This window comes from Sorex araneus, chromosome 1 (genome assembly GCF_027595985.1).
Source record: "Sorex araneus isolate mSorAra2 chromosome 1, mSorAra2.pri, whole genome shotgun sequence".
In the NCBI taxonomy this organism is placed as follows: domain Eukaryota; kingdom Metazoa; phylum Chordata; class Mammalia; order Eulipotyphla; family Soricidae; genus Sorex; species Sorex araneus.
This window is the reverse complement of record NC_073302.1, coordinates 98,928,254-98,947,486: the sequence shown is the minus strand read 5'-3', so window position 1 is coordinate 98,947,486 and position 19,233 is coordinate 98,928,254. Positions and strand designations below refer to the sequence as shown.

Genomic DNA, 19,233 nt, shown 5'->3' with positions numbered 1-19,233 from the left:
ATATATATCTTTTGGAGCCACACCAGCGATGCTCAGGGGTTGTTCCTAGCTCTGCACCCAAAATTACTCCAGGCAGTGCTTGGGTGACAATATGGAATGTTGGGGATCAAACCTGGGTCAGCTATGTGCAAGGCAAATGCCCTACCCGCTGTGCTATTGTTCCGGCCTCAGGAAAAATGTTTAAAAACAAAAACATGTTTGGAGAGATAGCTTAGTGGGCTGGAGAGCATGCTCCACATCCAGGAGACCTGGGTTCTGTCCTCTAAGCTTTAACAGGAACAGCCTCTGAGGATTTCCAGGTAGGCCTCAAACCCATAAAACACCGCCTTAAGGTCCCAGAGTATCACTAGTTTGGCTGTAGGGAAGATTTGCTTACCCTGTCAGCAATGCTTCTGCTGGGACTTTATCTGAGGAATTAAGAAGTATTTTATTTATTATTATGAACCTTTCAAAATCTGACTCTACTCAGAGTTCCTGCACCTCAGTGATGGAGTCCCGCTGGGCAGGCTGCCTGAGCCAGAAGCACTTTGGTTTGTGAGGGCACGACTGACACCTGGCCATCAAGCCCAGTAGGAAGCAGGGAATCATTTCCCAAAAGAATAAATTATCATCATCTGTAGATTAAGATATGGATTCACTTTTAATGTAAGAACACAGTGTTGCTTGGATTTCAGGGATTAGTATCAACATACATTTAGTGCTTTTCAAATTCTGTATGTCTTCAAAATGCAATTACCATGTGGAGTCACCCTGGAAAATGGCCTTTGGCCCATTTGGAGGAATATGCAGATTATCAAATTTCTGACAGTAAAAAGACTCCTTTCAAAGGAGTAATGCCTCCTCTTCACTAAGGAACTGTGTCCCAAGAGCTGGTGAAGATCTGGGAATTGAAAGAAAAATAGCTTCCTTCTGTGATTTCTCATTATGTTTCTGCTGATCTAGAAATTTTCTGATTGCATGATTAAGTAAAGCTTTAGTAGGGCATTTCTTTCATTTTAATGGGCAGCTGTGGTTCAAAGTGTTTTTATACCTTTTACACTTCATAGTCATTGTACCCATCTTGTTTGTTAACTCCTGCCAGCTCACTCATAGTTCAAGGACTCCCACTACTCCCCACCTCATATCCACTCAAGAAACCCATTTCAGAGGCCAGAGAGGTACAAGGTTTATGTCAGGAGCGATTCCCAGACACACAGCCAGGAGTAAGCTCTGAACAGTGCCAATTAAGGCCCTATACCTCCCTCCAACCTACCAAAAACCATTTTTCAGTGGAAAAGCACACAGTGTATTTTCAAAGAGCTTTCCAAAGCTGCTGGCCATCTTTTCTCTAAAGTTAATCAATCAACAGAATTGCTAGGAGCCCTACACACTAAGTTTCAGTCTCAGAAATAGTATCTATTCAGTAAGAACAATTCAGTCTAATTCTTTTTCATCTTAGGTTCTCTTAGGATATAAAATGAGTGCTCTTGCAGTTATTTTGGTGTATAGCCATCTCTTCAGGAGCAGACCTAGGTTCTGTAGATCTGACTCTAATTTAGGGCTTGGAAATAATGAGCAATTATTCCAGGTTGTGACCTCAGAGGATTTGGAAGGGGATGTTTCTGCTGGTAAGAAAGTCTCAGTGGATTTTGGGCACAAGATCAAAGATTCTTACACACTCACCCCCCTTGCAATATCAAGGGCCCACCTGCGCTACTAAGAATCTCCTAAGTTTTCTTCCTAGAAGTGGTTTGGAAATCTAAAGGCAGAACCTGAAATTCAGAAGTTGGCACATCACAGTTTTGGTAATTGTTTTCTGCCTATAAAATAAGTATAAGAAATTGTTAGGACCATCATGGAAATCCTTTCTTTAGTTCTTCCTTAACTTGAACAAAGTTCATAACTCTGAATTTAGATTTTTTTCTTCATGAACTTTGCAGTAAACCATGAAAGAACTAGTCTTTTTTCATTACTGCTATAGGCCATCGTGTCATAGCTATCATTCCTATCTTAAGTGCAGTAACTCATTCATGTTGTGGGGTTCATCACTCCTAGTGGGGCTCAGGGGACCATACAATATAGACTGAACTCAGGTCAGCCACATACTGACCAGGGTCCGAGCAGCGTGCTGGCTGGACTATTTCTCTGCCCCTCCTGCATCAGCACAGATGATTTAAATCATATAATGTCATAGGATTGTAGAGTAAATTTGTTAGTATTTCTAGCATTCCTGAGTCCCAGGATTCATGGAACCATCATGGAAAAAACTAAGAACTATTCAGAGCAGGAAAAACATGTGAGATCACAAACAGGCCCCAAATTTCATCTTTGTTCATTGCCACCACATAACAACATGCCGTACCCTCCTTGTACCATGCACTTTTGGGTGTGGCCTAGGGGGTCCCTGAACACCACTTTGGGCAACATGGTTGAGATCCTCTCAGAGAAGATACACCAAATAAGTGGTTTTGGGTTTTTTAAAGTAAATTAATTCCACAGTCTTTGGAATGACATTATCTTAAAAATTGTGACTTACGGGGCTGGAGCAATAGCACAGCGGGTAGGGCTTGCACGCAGCTGACCCGAGTTCGAATCCCAGCATCCCATATGGTCCCCTGAGCACTGCCAGGAGTAATTACTGAGTACAGAGCCAGGAATAACTCCTGTGCATGGCCGGGTGTGACCCAAAAAGAAAAAAAATGTGGCTTATTTTCTTAATAAAAATCAAAGGAAGCCCCACTTCATTTGTTCAAGTACTTATATACAATCATTTCTGAAATGTATCTCATGATAAGTAGTCATCAATTACTAAAATCAGTTCACATTTTGCTGTGATTTTGTGTGGATATTTTGAGTTACTGCAGCTAATTTTGTTCATTTGATCTTGGGCCACACTGGCATTGGCTACACAGGACTTATTTATTCTTGGTTCTGTGCTCAGAGATCACTTCTGGCAGAGCTTGGGGGAATGCCATGGATCAAATGGTGTTGGTCACATGCAAGACAATCACCTTAGCCCCTGTACTATCCTCTGGTCCCAATACTTAATAAATAGAATATCAAGGTAGACCTTAGAAGTAATATAAAAAGATAAGGTATGTTTGGAAATAATTTGAATGGGTAGGCAGACTCATGAAAAAAAAAAAAAACAACTAAGATCTCCGACAAAGAAGAGAGAAAGATGGTAACAATTAACTAAAGGGAAGAGGATGATCTTTTAACCATTATTTATTCATTGGGATAGAGAAAATCCTTGATATTATTTGAAAGATGAAACAATTTCAAGTCAATTAGAAAAAATGTCAAGATTCTGCTAAGGGCCTGAGCAGCAGATACAAATTCTTGTTCTGCTACTGAATTACATTAACCAAATCTTTCAGCAACTCCTTTTTATAAATTTTGTTGTATTTGGAGGCCACACCTTAAATTCTTTGTGGTGAAGGACCACTTCTAGAGAGCTCAAGTGACCATATGGAGTGCCAGGGATTGAACCCTGTTTGACTTCATACAAGGCAAATGCCCTACACACTGTACTATCTCTTCAGTCTCAGAAACTCCCCACCCCCTTCAAAATAGCAGCATTGCAACTACTCTCTCTCATAGTCTGGGTTAATGTGCGGTTTTCTTTCCCTGGCTTCTTGTCATTTACTGGATCCTTGGATGCAGAGAAGATCCTTGAAGGAAGTCCTGCCTTTGGAGGTTTGTCTTCTGCCCTGAGTTCTCATTCTACATGGTCTCCCTAGCCTCTGTCCATATCCACATTTGGAGTTCAGACTCCTGCTTAGATTTTATTCAGTTAGCTAGTGTTGACTTGCATGCTGTAATAAATATATATAATAAATAATGTTCTAAACACAACAACAATGTATTTCTGGCTTTATTGCATAGCTGAGGGCATGTTGGTTGGCAGAATTTTTTGCAGTCATTCAGGGATGGAAGCTAATGGAGAAGACTCAGCAATTAACAAATAGCTTCAGAGTTGCTTTGTCAGTGACCTGAATAGAAGGGAAAAGAACAAGAGTGAGGGGTGAAAATGGTATTTGCTTGTATCTTGATGTTTCAAAAAGTCACATGACTCTCTTGTGTAAGAGAGTGTTGGTGGAGGGGAAGTTGACACTGATGTTGGAATTGGTGATACATAACATTGTATGTCAAAAACCCAACTATGAATAACTTTGTAACTCATGGTGCTTTAATAAAATAAAATTTGGTGGGGGAAAATCACATGGCTACAACTATTTGCAAGACAAGCTGAGAATGTAGAAAGTCAGTGAGCCCAAAAGTTGGGAGACACGGAGTTTACTAAACAACTATATGTTTAGCACCTTTATCTTATATGTATAGCTATCTTCAGGTATAACCCTTTATTCAATGCTATTTTTGTGGCATTATTAGACCTGAGTTCTATTCCTCCATCCCTCTCAGAGAGCCCTGCAAGCTACAGAGAGTATCCCTCCCACATGGCAGAGCCTGACAAGCTCCCCATGGCGTATTCGATATGCCAAAAACAGTAACAACGTCTCACAATGGAGATGTTACTGGTGCCCGCTCGAGCAAATCGATGAGCAACTGGATGACAGTACTACAGTGCTACATTAGCCATTCAAACTTAGGAGTAACGTTAAGGTTAAGCTTAGGAGTTACTTTCAGTAACTTTTGGCCATGATCAAGGTAACTCACAGCCCATATCTCCACTTTGGGAGCAAGATTGATGTAAGGCTTAGTTGCTAACGATCCCTTCTGCATCTGTCTCTCTGCCTATGCTGACTCCACACTCCTCACGGATTTCCAGTCTGATAACCCAGCACGCATGGTCCATTCCTTAGAAATGTAGAATTCTCTGGGGGAGAATTTGGCTCTAGGATGCTCCTTAGCGGCCAGGCAGACATTTTTCTAGGTATGTGCTGGGTCTGGACTCTCTCCCAGTTCTCTGTGCTGTTTTTTTCCCCAGGATCAAACTTGGTACGAAGACTCTCCTTACCTTTACTTTTCATAAATGTCTTACTCAATAAATATTCCCTCAATAAAATCTAATAGCATGTTGGCACCTATTTTTAAAGGATCTGAACTAAAGCAATATTGTGCTTTTCCTTCTCAATTTTTGTCAACCACTGTGATTTACACTGTTAATAATAGTTTCATTAATACCACACCCACCACCAATGTGTCTGCCTAAAGCACTTATTATGGTTGTCATCATTTTTATTCTTACTACCACTGCCCTAGTTCAAACATTTTTTTTTTACTTTCATGAGCTACTGAAAAAAATTTTAAATAACCTTGCCTTCTTCCAATTCAGCTCTTTCAAAGACCATCTGTTCTGTCATAGAGTCCCGTTTCCAAAATACAACTGTTAACACATTGCTCCTCTGATCAAAGGCTTTGCCATTCCCAGATTATGCCTATAGAATTCATTTAAAAAATTAAAATTAAGTTTCAAGGGAACTAGAGAGATAATATAGGGGTTAAAGCTTTGACCAGCACTTGCAAACTCTGATTTGGTCCCCTGAGCACTGCCAGGAGTGGTCACTGAGCGCAGTGAGGAGTAAGTCCTGAGAACAGGCAGGTGTGGGCATCCCCACCAGACAACAATAACAACAACATCATCGTTCAAAATCCGTCACAATTTCTCCTCAAGCTTTCTTTCTCCTACTTTCCCTCTTATACTTGCCTTTCTTGACACCTGTAATGTTCCTCGTTTATGTGGGCTACTTTTTCTAAAATAACTTGGACACATTTTTTATCTACCAAAATCCTATTCATTCATTTGATTCCAGCTCAAAAAAATCTAAACTTCAAACATGTATTTCTTCCTTGCTCATGGTTTGCACCTGCCCCTTACCTAATACACTTTTATCTAAATTTACATTAAATTCACTCACTGAAGATCCTTGAAGGCTGTGTTTTACTCACTAATTTCATTTATTAGCAAATGGTTGTTGGGCCCACATTGTGACTTTTTTTAGCCTGGACACTGGAAACAAGTTAACTATATGAAAGAAATCTCTTTGCCTATGGAGTTTAATTCTAATATAGACCAAATTAAGTGGTGCTCTTGTATATAGTTGTCTTTTAAATTCCTTAAAGGATGTCACAATTTGTAACACCCTATTGGTAGGGCTGGAGAGATAGAGCAGGTAGGACATTTGCCTTGCATTCTTGGTACCCCATATGGTTCCCCCGGCACTATGAGGAGTGGTCTGTGAGTGAAGAGTCAGGAGTAAGTCCTGTGCACAGCCACGTGTGCTCCCAAACCAAACCAAACAACAACAACAAAAAAGCAAAACCACTGGTAATAATGAAACTCACATTTATCTTAGGAGGAAAAAGTAGAATTATGGGTCTGCATTTCTTTAGAAATGACAGAACTATAAGAGCAAAAACAGTGAAATGAACCCTAAACTTTAGCCAAGAACATTTAAGATAATAGGTAGGAAGGTTGATAAACCATCCTAATTCAAATATAGCTCTGTGTCAAAGTGAACAAGAATACTTATTTTGCTAAGTGACCAGACATGTCTAGGAATGATTTCCAGAAATGACTCTTCCTCTGTGACACTGAGATCCCTCCCACACAGGACTAATCTGAAGAACAATCGTGGATGCAAGCATACTTGCCAACAGCTGGAAGGCACAGAGAGGAAACGTTCCCAGACACAGTGCAGATGCCTCCTCTTTGGCTTGAGGGGAAAAAAGTATCTTTTGTAGAAAAAAATCTCGTGTAGAGTGAGGAAATCTTTTTTGCAGAGCAAATTGTTCTATTTTGTCACTGGGAACTCTTCTTACATTCATTCCTCTTCTAACCACCTGGCTTTTTGTCTATTTTTCCTGTTGAACAAACCTGTAGCAAAATGCCCTTAAAAGTGAAAGTAAAGTGAAATTTATTAGTTACACAGGCGGGGGGGAGGGGCTAAGGGTGGGGGGCTAGGGATGTGGGGGGGTTAGGGGTGTGGGGGGGCGGGGTGGAGCTATACTGGGATTCTTGGTGGTGGAATATGAGCACTGGTGAAGGGATGGGTATTCGAGCATTGTATAACTGAGATTTAAACCTGAAAACTGTAACTTTCCACATGGTGACTCAATAAAAAATTTAAAAAATAAATAAATAAATAAATAAAAAATAAAAGAACGCAAAATGAAAATGAAAAAAAAAAGTGTTGGTGTAGACCCTGCGGTTTCTGATTGGAATGCATCTAGACTGTGAAATGAGCTAAAATAACAGAAGTCCAAAACCATGAGGCTGCTATTGTGGCCGTGTGAGGTCATATAATCTTCATTCTCAGCAATGGAAAACAAATTATCTAATGATGCCTTTTCAGCAGGTTTGATTGTTGGGGGAAAATTCCAAATAATAATAGTGAGTTCTCTGTTGAAATATTGAATGTATTCAAAGTATAGAGAGAATAAAGTGAAGATCATTAGCCATTCAGGTGGGGGGGGGTGTGGGCGGGGGTTATATTGGGGTTCTTGGTGGTGGAACATGTGCACTGGTGGAGGAATGGTTACATGAGCATTGTATGACTGAAACATAATCATGCAAGTTTGTAACTGTGAAAAACAGTGATCCAATAAAACTTCTTTAAAAAAATGTTTGCGTAGAAATGCATGCATCATAGGAAAGCAAACAGTAATACAAAAAAATTATTTTATTTTGGATCCCATCCAGTGGTGCACATGGTCAGTGGCTGCTTCTGGTGCAGGGCTGAGGAGCCCCTCCCGGCGGCGCTGTGAGGAGCGTTCAGAGCTAAGGATGGAGCCTGGATCTCTCACACTCGAGCTTGTGCTCCAGCCCTGTGAGCCCTCCCCCTGGGTTTCCAAATAAAAATGAAATTGTCCCAAATCCTTCCACACAAAGAGAACCCACGTTAGTATTTAGTGGGAATAGTTTAAAAAGTCTGTGAATATTTTAATTTTAAAGTTTTTATTTTGGTACACAGTATACATACAGACAAGGGAACACATCAAAAGTCTAAAATGTGATGAATTACCATAAAATAAATATGAAACTTCCAATCAAGTTTTAAAAAATGCCCCAAGATTCCATAAACACCCGCAGTGCTCTATTGTCATAAAAGTTCTCATAATCATTTTATTTCTTCCCTCCCCCCTCCAATATACTACTATCCTGTCACTGTCACTGTCATCCCGTTGCTCATTGATTTGTTTGAGTGGGCACCAGTAACGTTGTGAGACTTGTTACTGTTTTTGGCATATCGAATACGCCATGGGTAGCTTGCCAGGCTCTGCCATGTGGGCGGGATACTCTCCATAGCTTGCCGGGCTCTCCGAGAGGGGCAGAGGAATCGAACACAGGTCAGCTGTGTGAAAGGCGAACGCCCTACCGCTGTGCTATTGCTCCAACCCACTACTATCCTAACTTCTAAAAATAAATTAATATTTTAAACTTTTAAAAATAAAGTCAGATACTAGGTTTATTTTGTGCCTGCTGTCTTGGCTCAAAAGTTTTATTTTGAAATTCATGAACATTATTTCAATTATAGTTTATTTGTTCTACTACTGTATATTTCATAGTATTCTACAATTTATGTAAGCACTTGGGGTATTTCAGGGACTATTGCAAATAATGTAATAATATATCTGCTTATGTTTTGATACACATTTGTACACATGTTTGTTAAATATTACTCACGAGTAGGATTTTGGGGTAATGGGACATGTATAGGCTCAGCTTTAATCAGAAAGTGTCATTTTTTAAAAAAGATACTTTTGTAGTGAATCAAAGTTCCAGGAACCCCTGAATTTTAGATTCTTAACATTGGTATTTTCCCTCTATATTTTAGATATTCTGTATGTAATATGCTAGCTCACTTTGGCTTTATTTGCCTTTCTCTGAGACTGAATATATAATAAAATTGAACTCCTTTCCATTTTACTTTATTTCTATTTCCTTTTGGCATTTGAGCCCCATCTAGCTGTGCCCTGGCTTCCTCCTGACAGCTCAGGAATGACTCCTGGGGAGCTGGGGGAACCGTAGGGGGACTGGAGACTGAACACAGGTCCCAGCGTGTAAGGCAAATGCCCTATCTGCTGTACTGTTTCTCAAGAGCATCCATTTCATTTGTTTCTGTTAGGGTTATCTGTATTGTGAAACTCATGCTTAACTCCTTTGCAAAATTGTATCTTGACTTTTTCTCAAGAATTTGTTAGAATTATGTTGCAAATGCCTTCTTACATCCTGTGTGAAAAATGAAGTAACTTTTATTTGTAAAATGTTTTTTGATGATGGATTTTTATTGTGTTGGTCTTTATCCAAGACATATATCCTATTTTAAGCCATAAATGTTGAACATAATAATACTTAAATTTAACAAGAAAAACTGAAGTAAAATAGAGGCTGAATTTCAGATAAAAATTTCTCAGCATAAAAACACTATCTTCTAAAATAAACTTGCTAAAGATAAGAAAAGTTTTTAACAGCAGAAATAGTTTTAAAATACACTTCAACTTTAGGTAAAATCTACCAAGTTTCTCTGATAAATAAGAAATTATTCTTCTTAAATTTCTTCTTCTGCTTTTCTGTCTTCTGAATCTGCCAACTTGATCCTGTAAAGATTTACCTCACAGGGGCCAGGGAGAGAGCTGTGGGGTCAGAGCTGGATCTCTGGTACCATGTGGGCAGCTGGGTCTAGCCCTCCTGGCCACTGAGTTCTTCAGAGTATGACCCTGAGTGCCTCCTGGAAGGCCCTGGCCAGGCTGGCCAAGTACCCAGGGAGATCCTGAGGCCTCCTGAGCACTCCGGGAGGTGCTCCCTCCCAGAGATTTAACTTCCACTGGAACTGCAATTTCTGCTTTAGAACAATTTTATTTATTTTTAAACTTTACTTAAACACCATGACTTACAAAGTTCACAATACAGTTGTTTCCAGCTTTCAATATTTCAACTCTAATGCCCCCACCATTGTGCTCTTATGGCCACTGTGATGCCTGCTTCCCCTCCCCTAAGCCGGCTCCCTTAGAGGCACCGATTGACTTATGTTACTTATTACAACATGTGTCGTAATGGTGAGGATTTGTTGAGCTGGAAAGTGTGGGCTGGGCCTTCTGTGCCGCTGTTTCCACTCACTGAGCTTCTACTCAATTTTCCCATCTAATTTCCTTGTGTCTCCCGGGCCGTCAGCCCTGTGGTCTCGGGTGCCGTGCAGCGCCATGTGCGGCTGTTTGCTTCAGGGGCTCTGCAGTTAGGACACCACGTGCAGGTGTCCCTCTCAGCTCTCCTAGACCAGTCCTGAATCCGGGACGACTCTCTGGCAGAGGTGAAGCCTGATGTGGGTGGGTGGAGCGCGGGGTCTTTGGCAGGGCAGGAACTTGGTGTGCCCCCACCCGGTCCGTGCCCTGAGCAGCAGCCGGCCTTCCTGGGATAACTCAGCTGCTGGGGCCTCTCCGAGATCAGTTCTCAAACTCAATTTTTGTTCTCTCGGCAATTCTATCTACTATGTTTTTGATTTTTAGTATTGACTCTTAATTTTCAGTTTTGGTTCATTTCTTGATTTTTAGGCTAAACTCCATTTCCAACTATACTTTTCAGAATCCTTAATTTCTGATTTGTCTGATACTTCAGAATGTCTTTCCTCCAAATTCAATTCAATTCAATTCAATTCAAATTCAAATTCAATTCAAAGGAAAAATTGGCAAGACATGAAGTTAATGCCTATGGATAAGACCATCCAGATAACTTCCACAGTATTTTGCTATTCAAATTCAACAAGTGTAACTGATTTCTCACTGACCCTTGCTCCTGATGCAACGCTAGTACTGTCTCTTGCATCAGTTAGCACAGACTGCAGACTGAGTCAAGAAAGCAGCTGAGGCACAGGGACTCTCTAACTCTGGTCTCCTGGCTTGCCACTCTGCAGAGGGTGGAATTCATTTGAAATGAGTAAAGTCATCAATTATCTGTGGTGCTGGATCTAGAACAATTAATAATTTCAAATTTTATGAATTGTGAGAATTTTAGGGAGAAAGTCATTAACATTTCACTGTGAAATAACTTGTTCTATGTGGTTCAGTGAGATCCCAACGGCCAGTGAGGATGACTTAACATTATTTATCCAAGCTCCTGCTAATTCATACATTCATAGAACATTAACATACAGGCAATTTCCTCCAGTGTAATATTCATCATGAATATTGCTGTGTGTGAGGTACTAAAGACGCCTTTTACAATAGATTTAAAGAGCTAGACCCCAAGAGCACTAAACCACTCTCCAATCTTCACATTTTATGATCCCTTTTAATTTCTAGCCTTTTCTTTCCTACTGCCTCCCAGACATCCTGGAAAGCGCAGGGAAAAAGGCAGAGGCAGCTCTTCCTTAGGGCCATCCCCTTGTAGAGGGCAGTGTCCTTTCCTAGGGCCATCACTGTCACCATGCTGCACGTTTTCTCTGGCCTTTCCTTGTTACAGAATAAATTGACTACTTTGGTGAGTGTGATTTTATTGTTATTAAAGAAAACCAGGGAATCCCAGAGCCAGGCATGTGCAGACACATTGAACACACCCATTGCCCAAAGTGTGGGCTGTGAAATACCAAGTAAACCTTCTACCTATTCGTCACTGCCAGGTAGAAGCACCAATTTTGCCCTAAGCGCTGAGATTAATATAGAGCAGAAGCTGTAAAGCTGACGTGACAAGACAGGCTCGAGCAATTCCAGCTGAAGAAAGAGTAGTGACTCTTTCATGGGAATAAAAAAAAGTGGTTTAGTTTAGTTTTTTTTTTTCTCTACTCAAAATTAGAAAGAAAATAAGATACTAATAATGCAAGTTCTTTGCAAGCTGTGATTTAGGAAGACTAGATAGCACAGCAGTTATTTTCTAAGGTAACTGAGTTGTCTATGAATATTTGCAGAGTACATGCGTAAATAAAAAGAAAGCCCAGAGATCAAGATATGCAACCTTAGAGAGTTGGAAAAGACTTTTTACCTTTGGTGCTTATCTGCTATTTATTTATTTTTAATTTTTAAAAATTTTTTACATGAATCACCATGAGGTACAGTTATAGACTTACAAACTTTTGTGCTTACGTTTCAGTCATACACTGATCGAGTACCCATCCCTCCACCAGTGCCCATTCTCCACCACCAGTGATCCCAGTATTTTTCCCACCACCCCCGCCCTTTTCTCCCCACCCAACCCTGCCTCTGTGGGAGGGCATTCCCTTTTGCTAGCTCTCTCCTTTTGGGTATTGATGTTTGCAATATAGGTATTGAGTGACCATCATGTTCGGTCTATAGTCTACTTTCAGCTCGCATCTCCCTTCCCGGGCAGGCCCTCCAAGCACCCCATATTTGGGGGTCCCTTCTATATCTCAGCTGCCTTTTCCACCAACATGGAAGACCAGCTTCCAAGCCGTGGAGCAATCTTCCTGGTACATATCTCTACTGTTCTTGGGTGTAAGTCTTACATTCTGTTATTTTGTATTCCACAAATGAGTGCAAACTTTCTATGTCTTTCCCTCTCTGACTCATTTCACTTAACATGATACTCTCCCTGCTGGTCCACTTGTATGAAAATTTCATTACTTCATCTTTTCTAACATCTGCATAGTATTCCATTGTATAGATATACCAAAGTTTCTTTAACCAGTCATCTGTTCTCAGGCACTCGAGTGTTTTCCAGATTCTGGTTATTGTAAACAGCGCTGCAATGAACATACAAGGGCAGATGTCATTTCTACTATACTTTTTTGCATCTCTGGGACATATTTGCAGAAGTGTATTGGTGGGTCAAATGGGAGTTCAATTCTAATTTTTTGAGAAGTGTCCATATGTTTTCCAAAAGGGCTAAACCAGTCGGCATTCCCACCAGCAGTGAAGGAGGGTCCCTTTCTCCCCACATCCATGCCAACACAAGTTGCTTTTGTTCTTTTGGATATGGGCCAGTCTCTGTGGTGTGACATCTCATTGTTGTTTAGATCTGAATCTCTCTGATGATTAGTGATGAAGAGCACTTTTTTCATGTGCCTTTTTGCCGTTCGGATTTCTTCTTTGAGAACGTTTCTGTTCATTTTATAGCCCCATTTTCTGATGGGGATGGGTGTTTTCTTCTACAGTCTAACCAGTACCTTATATATCCTTGATATCAATCCCTTATCAGATGGGTATTGGGTGAATATCCTTTCCCATTCTGTATATTATCTTTGTATTTTGGTCACTGTATCTTTTGAGGTACAGAAGCTTCTTAGTTTTAGTCCCATTTGTTTATCTCTGTTTCCACTTGGTTGATCAGTTGCATGTCATCTTTGAAGATACTTTTAGCTTCAATCTCATGGAAGGTTTTTTTCAACCTTGTCTTTAATGTAGCTAATGGATTCTGGTCTGATGTTGAGGTCTTTAATCCATTTTGATCTGACTTTTGTACATGGAGATAGGTAGAGATCTGAGCCTATTTTTTATTTTTGCATGTAGCTGTCCAGTTTTGCCAGCACCATTTGTTTAAAAGGCTTTCCTTGCTCCACTTCACATTTCTTGCTCTCTTATCAAAGATTAGAAGTTCATATATTTGGGGGGGGGGTGTCAGAATATTCAACCCTGTTTCATTGTTCTGTGTCTCTGCCTTTGTTCCAGTACCATGCTGCTTAATTATTACCTCTTTGTAGTAGAGTTTGAGGTTAGGAAAGGTGATGCTTCAAATCTTCTTTTTCCCAAGAATTGCTTTAGCTATTCGTGGGGGGTTGTTGTTTCATATGAATTTCAGGAGTGTTTGACCCATTTCTATGAAGAATTTAATGGGTATCCTTACAGGGATCACATTGAATCTGTATAATGCTTTGGGGAGTATTGCCACTTTGACAATGTTAATTCTCTCAATCCATGAGCAGGGGATATGTTTCCATTTCCTCGTCGTGTCCTCTTTTATTTCGTGAAGTAGCATTTTGTAGTTTTCTCTGTAAAGGTCCTTTACCTCCTTAGTAAAGCCGATTCTGAGGTGCTTGATTTTTGGTGGCATGATTGTGAATGGGATTTATTTTTCATATTGCTTTCCTCTCTTTCCTTATTTGCATATAGGAAAGCCATGGACTTTTGGGTATTGATTTTATAGCCTGTGACTTTACTATACAAGTCTATAGTTTCTAGGAGTTTCTTGGTAGAAGCTTTAGGGTTCTCTAAATATAGTATCATATCATCTGCTAATAGTGAGAGCTTGATTTATTCCTTTCCTGTCTGGATACCCTAGTATCTTCTTCTTGCCTAACCATTATTGCAAGTATTTCCAGAACTATATTGAACACAAGTGGTGAGAGTGGGCATCCTTGTCTTGTCCCTGATCTTTGAGGGAAGGCTCTTAGTATTTCCCCATTGTGGATAATGCTTGCCATAGACTTGTGGTAGATGGCTTTGACTATATTGAGGAAAGTTCCTTCTAAACCCATTTTGGTGAGCATTTTCATCGTAAACAGGTGCTGTCAAATGCTTTGTCTGTGCTATCTATTTATTGTTTGATCAATTCTTCTACCTGCTTACCTAGATACCTTTTGTATCTAGGAAGCAATTTAAGAAGTAAAACTCGGGACCCTCTGCGCCTAAAGACTTTGATTCCAGAGATCTAACACATTCGGGCATCCAGCGCAGCATCTAATAGCAATGCACTGGGACTGAGAACTGGGCTACAACTCTGTGCTGCCTGGGGGTGGATTTTTTTCCCTCCCTACTCTGTCTTCCTGCACGGAAAATGGCGGGTTGGTGGCACCCACGTGGCAAGCGCCATCTTGTAAGACGCCAAACCCAGAGGTATTCGGTTTTTACTTTTGGGGCTCCCAGGAACTCATGGGAAGGGGGCGTAACCGGCACGCCCTTGGCCCAGATAAATCCGGAGCCGCTGAGCGCGAATCGGACCCTCTGTGCCTAAACACTTTGATTCCAGAGACTTCTTACAGCAATGCACTGGGACTGTGAGCTGAGCTATGCAATTTCTGGCAGAATTTTCCCTGGACTTTATACAGAAATCCAAAACCGTGCAGACGCTGCTGCGTCCACGTGACTTAACATTTATAATTGTCAGCAATGTGAAACGGTTCCTTTTGAACAGGTCTGACTTGGGGGGGAAACTCCAAACAATAACAGTAAGTTTTTGTTGAAATATTGAAGGTTGAAATACGTAGCAGCCACCTCTCTGAACTGTGAACTAAGCAAAATCCCCACGCTGGCCGACTCGGCATGGCGTACACCATACTATGAGGCGTGGGAAAGGGAATGAGGGGGGGGGGGAAAGGGAAAAGGAAAAAGGAAAAAAAAAGAGAGTTATGTACTTGTAGCAGTGGGGCTATATATCTCTTCATTTCCAGCAATGGAAAACTAATTATCAAATGCTTCCTTGGTAGTAGGTCTGTCTATCTTGGGTGGAAACTCCAACAACTATAGTGAGTTTTGTGTTGAATTATGGAATGTAATCAAGGTAAAGAGAAAATGAAGTGAAATTCATTAGTTATACAGTAGGGGATAGGGGGTGGGGGCGGGGGGTATACTGGGGTTTTTGGTGGTGGAATATGGGCACTGGTGAAGGGATGGGTGTTTGAATATTGTATAACTGAGACATAAACCTGAGAACTTTGTAACTTTCCACATGGTGATTTAATAAAAAGTTAAAAAAAAGAAGTAAAACTCATTTATGGAAACAAAGAATTACAACTGGGGTACATAGATTGAGGCAGAAAACCTGAAATATTCCTCAAGACAAAATCTTGTGCTTTTGTGAGGATAAAAGATGAAAATGAGCTAACTTATTTTAAAAATCTAAATACTTATGAAATATTATCAAAACACTAAGAATTGAGCTTTCATATGATCTAGCAAATCCACTTCTCAGCATATACTCTAAGAGCCTAAAACCACTATTTTAAAAAGATGTCGGTGCTCTGTGTTCACTGAAGCACTAATCACCCATAATAGCCAAGATCTGGAAACAGCTCACATGTCCAAGAACAGATGGCTAAAGAAACTGTGGTTTACATACATGATGGAGTACTTCTGGCTATAAGAAAAAATGAAATTATATGATTTTCTGCTACATGGATGCTAAGTAAGCCCAGAGAGGAACAGTTGCAGAATGATCTCCCCCGTCTGTGGAAAATAAAGAAATGTAGTAAGGGATTAACAAATGATCAGGGGCAACAGAAAACTAAAACTTATAACTGGTCTACACAAGGATTTCCCCCTGTAAGTCTCCACAGAAACTGTCACAAATTGCCAATGCTGACTATATTTCAAGTCAGCACACAAGGTCTTGGGAGAAGTTCTCTATTAGCAATAATCTCTCCTCAGATAAATCTCATTGGCTATGATACTGCCACTGGTTTATGATATTAAACTGGTTTACAGAATTAAACTTACCAAGTGGGCTTAGGGAGGAGAGCAGGAAAGGGGGTGGGTGGGATGGACTCTGAGGCAATGGTGAAGGGACTTTCACACTCAAATGGAGGGTGTGGTGTTTGGAAAGTTGTGTGCATGAAATGCTACAATTGACAGAGTTGTCACTTATAGTAACTTGAATGTTTAAAAAATTGAACAGTGTTAACAAGTTGAAATATTATTTGACAGTATAAAAAGGAAATTAATTTTGCCCTTTCGTTGAAAGTGATCAACTCTCATGGTCAGAAATTACTTCTACCCAATTATTTTCTTGATAATTTCTTAAAGCATTTTTTGGCACAGCTCATACGGTATTTCTGTTGTTTGTTTTCATTCTCCTTTCCCTCTGTTGCTGATGTTGTGGTGATAATCAGGGAGCACACTTATTTTGTTTTTGGTCAATTTTAGCTGTGGTGCTCAATGAAGATTATACTCTTTATTTTTGGTACTTGCATACCATTGTTATGGTGCTTCCATGTACATTCATGGTCAGAAATTGCTCACAGTTACCAGGTTCAAAATGCGGCTACTGCCAAGTTTGAGGTTGGTATGTGTGGTGGCACAGACATTGAGCTTGCCATCTTACATCAGCAAGGCAGATGTTCTAATCACTGAACTATTCCTCCAGTCTACAGGGCTTTAGTTCAGTTCAAATGAGACATCTAATGAACTTTCTCAGTGTGGTCTCTTTCCTTCATTAAAAGGTAGTTTCATATATGCCAACTTTTCACAATATTATTTAATTTCTTACCATCATTATTCCCCATAGCCTACTATTTACCATCTATGTTTATCATCATTATCCATTTATCTATCTATCTATCTATCTATCTATCTATCTATCTATCTATCTATCTATCTATCATCTATCTATCTATATATTTGAGAGTTCTATTTTCAGAAGTTAGGCTGTCCTCTCTGAAGTTTACTGTTTGTTCCTCTCATTGCTAAATGAGACTTTTTTTTTTGGCCTTTTTGGTCACACTCAGAGATGCTCAGGGGTTACTCCTGGCTGTGGACTCAGGAATTACTCATGGCAGTGCTAGGGGGACCATATGAGATGCCGGAAATAAAACCCAGGTTGGCCGAATGCAAGGCAAATGTACTAGTACCCCCTGTACTATCACTCCGGCCCCGAGACATGGTTTTAAGACAAATTCTGCACTTTCCAATGTTTGATGTCAAATTTGCAGGTAATCCTTTATTTCCTTTCCTTTTGCTCCCTCTTCATATCAGCATTTTTCAATAATTTACAAAGTCACCTCCTACTCTTTCAGTAATTTCCAAAGTCATCTTTGAAGGTCATATTTTCTTGACCTCCACAAGCCAAATCATAAGCCTTTTGCTCTGTGGTGCAGCTCAGAGACTCAGCATCCTTTAAGATCTGTAAATGGTTGACTCAGATCAACCCACCAGAAGGAAGTGCTGGGCTCACAATTCTTCTGATCTTAAAGGAAACCTTTAATTTTTTTCTTTTTTTCTCCTGGCTGGGGTCCTCAGAGATATCAACTAAGTGTTCAGGAGGTCCAGGGAGCACCCCTCAGAGATAATTAGCCAACTAGATATATTGGTAATTTCCATTTTAGGGACCAACCATGTGGGCTTCTCATGACAAGCAGTGCTGTGGTAGCCATATGGCTGCTAGAGAACAGACTTGGCTTCATTGCACATGCGAGGCCCGCACCTTCCTATGAATTTGAATGAGAAGAGATTAGTTTTCTCAAGGTTACCTTTGTGCCAATTTTAAGTCTTGGAAAAACTATTATTTCCTTTACATGTTGTGGCTATTCCTCTTAATCCCTTCCCTGGAATCAACTCAATAAAAGTCAAGACTCATTCTCTTCAGAGTTACAGGGAATTTAATTCTGATTGCAGAATCAGAATTTTTTTTTATAGTTTATGGGTTACAGACAGTGCTTTTTAAAAACAGAGATTTAGGTCAAGGATGTTATGCAGGTGTTGAGCCCTGGGTCCTACTCCTTGATACAATTCTTTGTCGTCCAAAAATCTGATGACAAAAATAGAGGCCAGAGAAACAGCTGGTAGGGCATTTGCCTTGCACGTGGCTGACCTGGGTTTGATTCCCGGCTCTCTGTATGGTCCCTCAAGCAATGCCCAAGCCAAGAGCCCTTAGCACTGCTGGGCGTGATCTAAAAACCAAACAATCCAAAACAAACCAAAAAAACCCCAGAAACAGAGCACCTTAAATGAATAGGCACCTCTCTGAAGAAAGACAGATGGCCAATAGGCACATGAAAAAGTTCCCAACAACTCTTATTATTAGGAAAATCCAAATTAAGACAACATTAGGTATCATTTTACCCAAGCGAAAATGCCACATATCAAAAATATTGAAAATAATTGCTATTGGTGAGGGTTTGGTAAAAAAGGAACTATCATCCACTGCTGGTGGGAATGTTGTCTGGTTAACCCCTTTGGAAAACAGTATGGAGATTTCCAAATAGACAAGTAATTGAGCTTTCATATGACTGAGCAATTCTACTTTTGTATATGTACTCCCATAACACAAATGCATTCATTCAAAAGAATGTAAGCACACCATTACTCATTGCAGTACTGGGTACACTAGCTAAGATATGGAACCAGTCTAGGTTTCCAATGACAGATGAGTGGGTTATAAATATGTGGTACATGTACACAATGGAATACTATGCTAATCCAAGGAATGATAAAATCATGCAATTCACTGCAACTTGGATGGCACTAGGGATATAATGTTTAGTGAAGTTAGCCAGAAGGACAAACAGGATGATCTATCTTGTCTGTGGTATATAGATAGACTAACTGGATATGATGGAATGCTACGTATTAAAGGGGCGATGACAAGAATACCTCTTATTCCAGAATATGGTATAAAAGACAGTATAGGAA

General features: G+C 40.2%; 1 non-coding gene across 1 annotated transcript; it reads right to left on the bottom strand.

Annotated features, from left to right (window-relative positions):
• Window positions 1–16,154: 16,154 nt before the first annotated feature.
• Window positions 16,155–16,294, bottom strand: LOC129401209 (U4 spliceosomal RNA). Its single transcript, XR_008628149.1, has one exon. It is a non-coding gene; the product is annotated as a U4 spliceosomal RNA (small nuclear RNA).
• Between the last annotated feature and the right edge of the window lie 2,939 nt (window positions 16,295–19,233).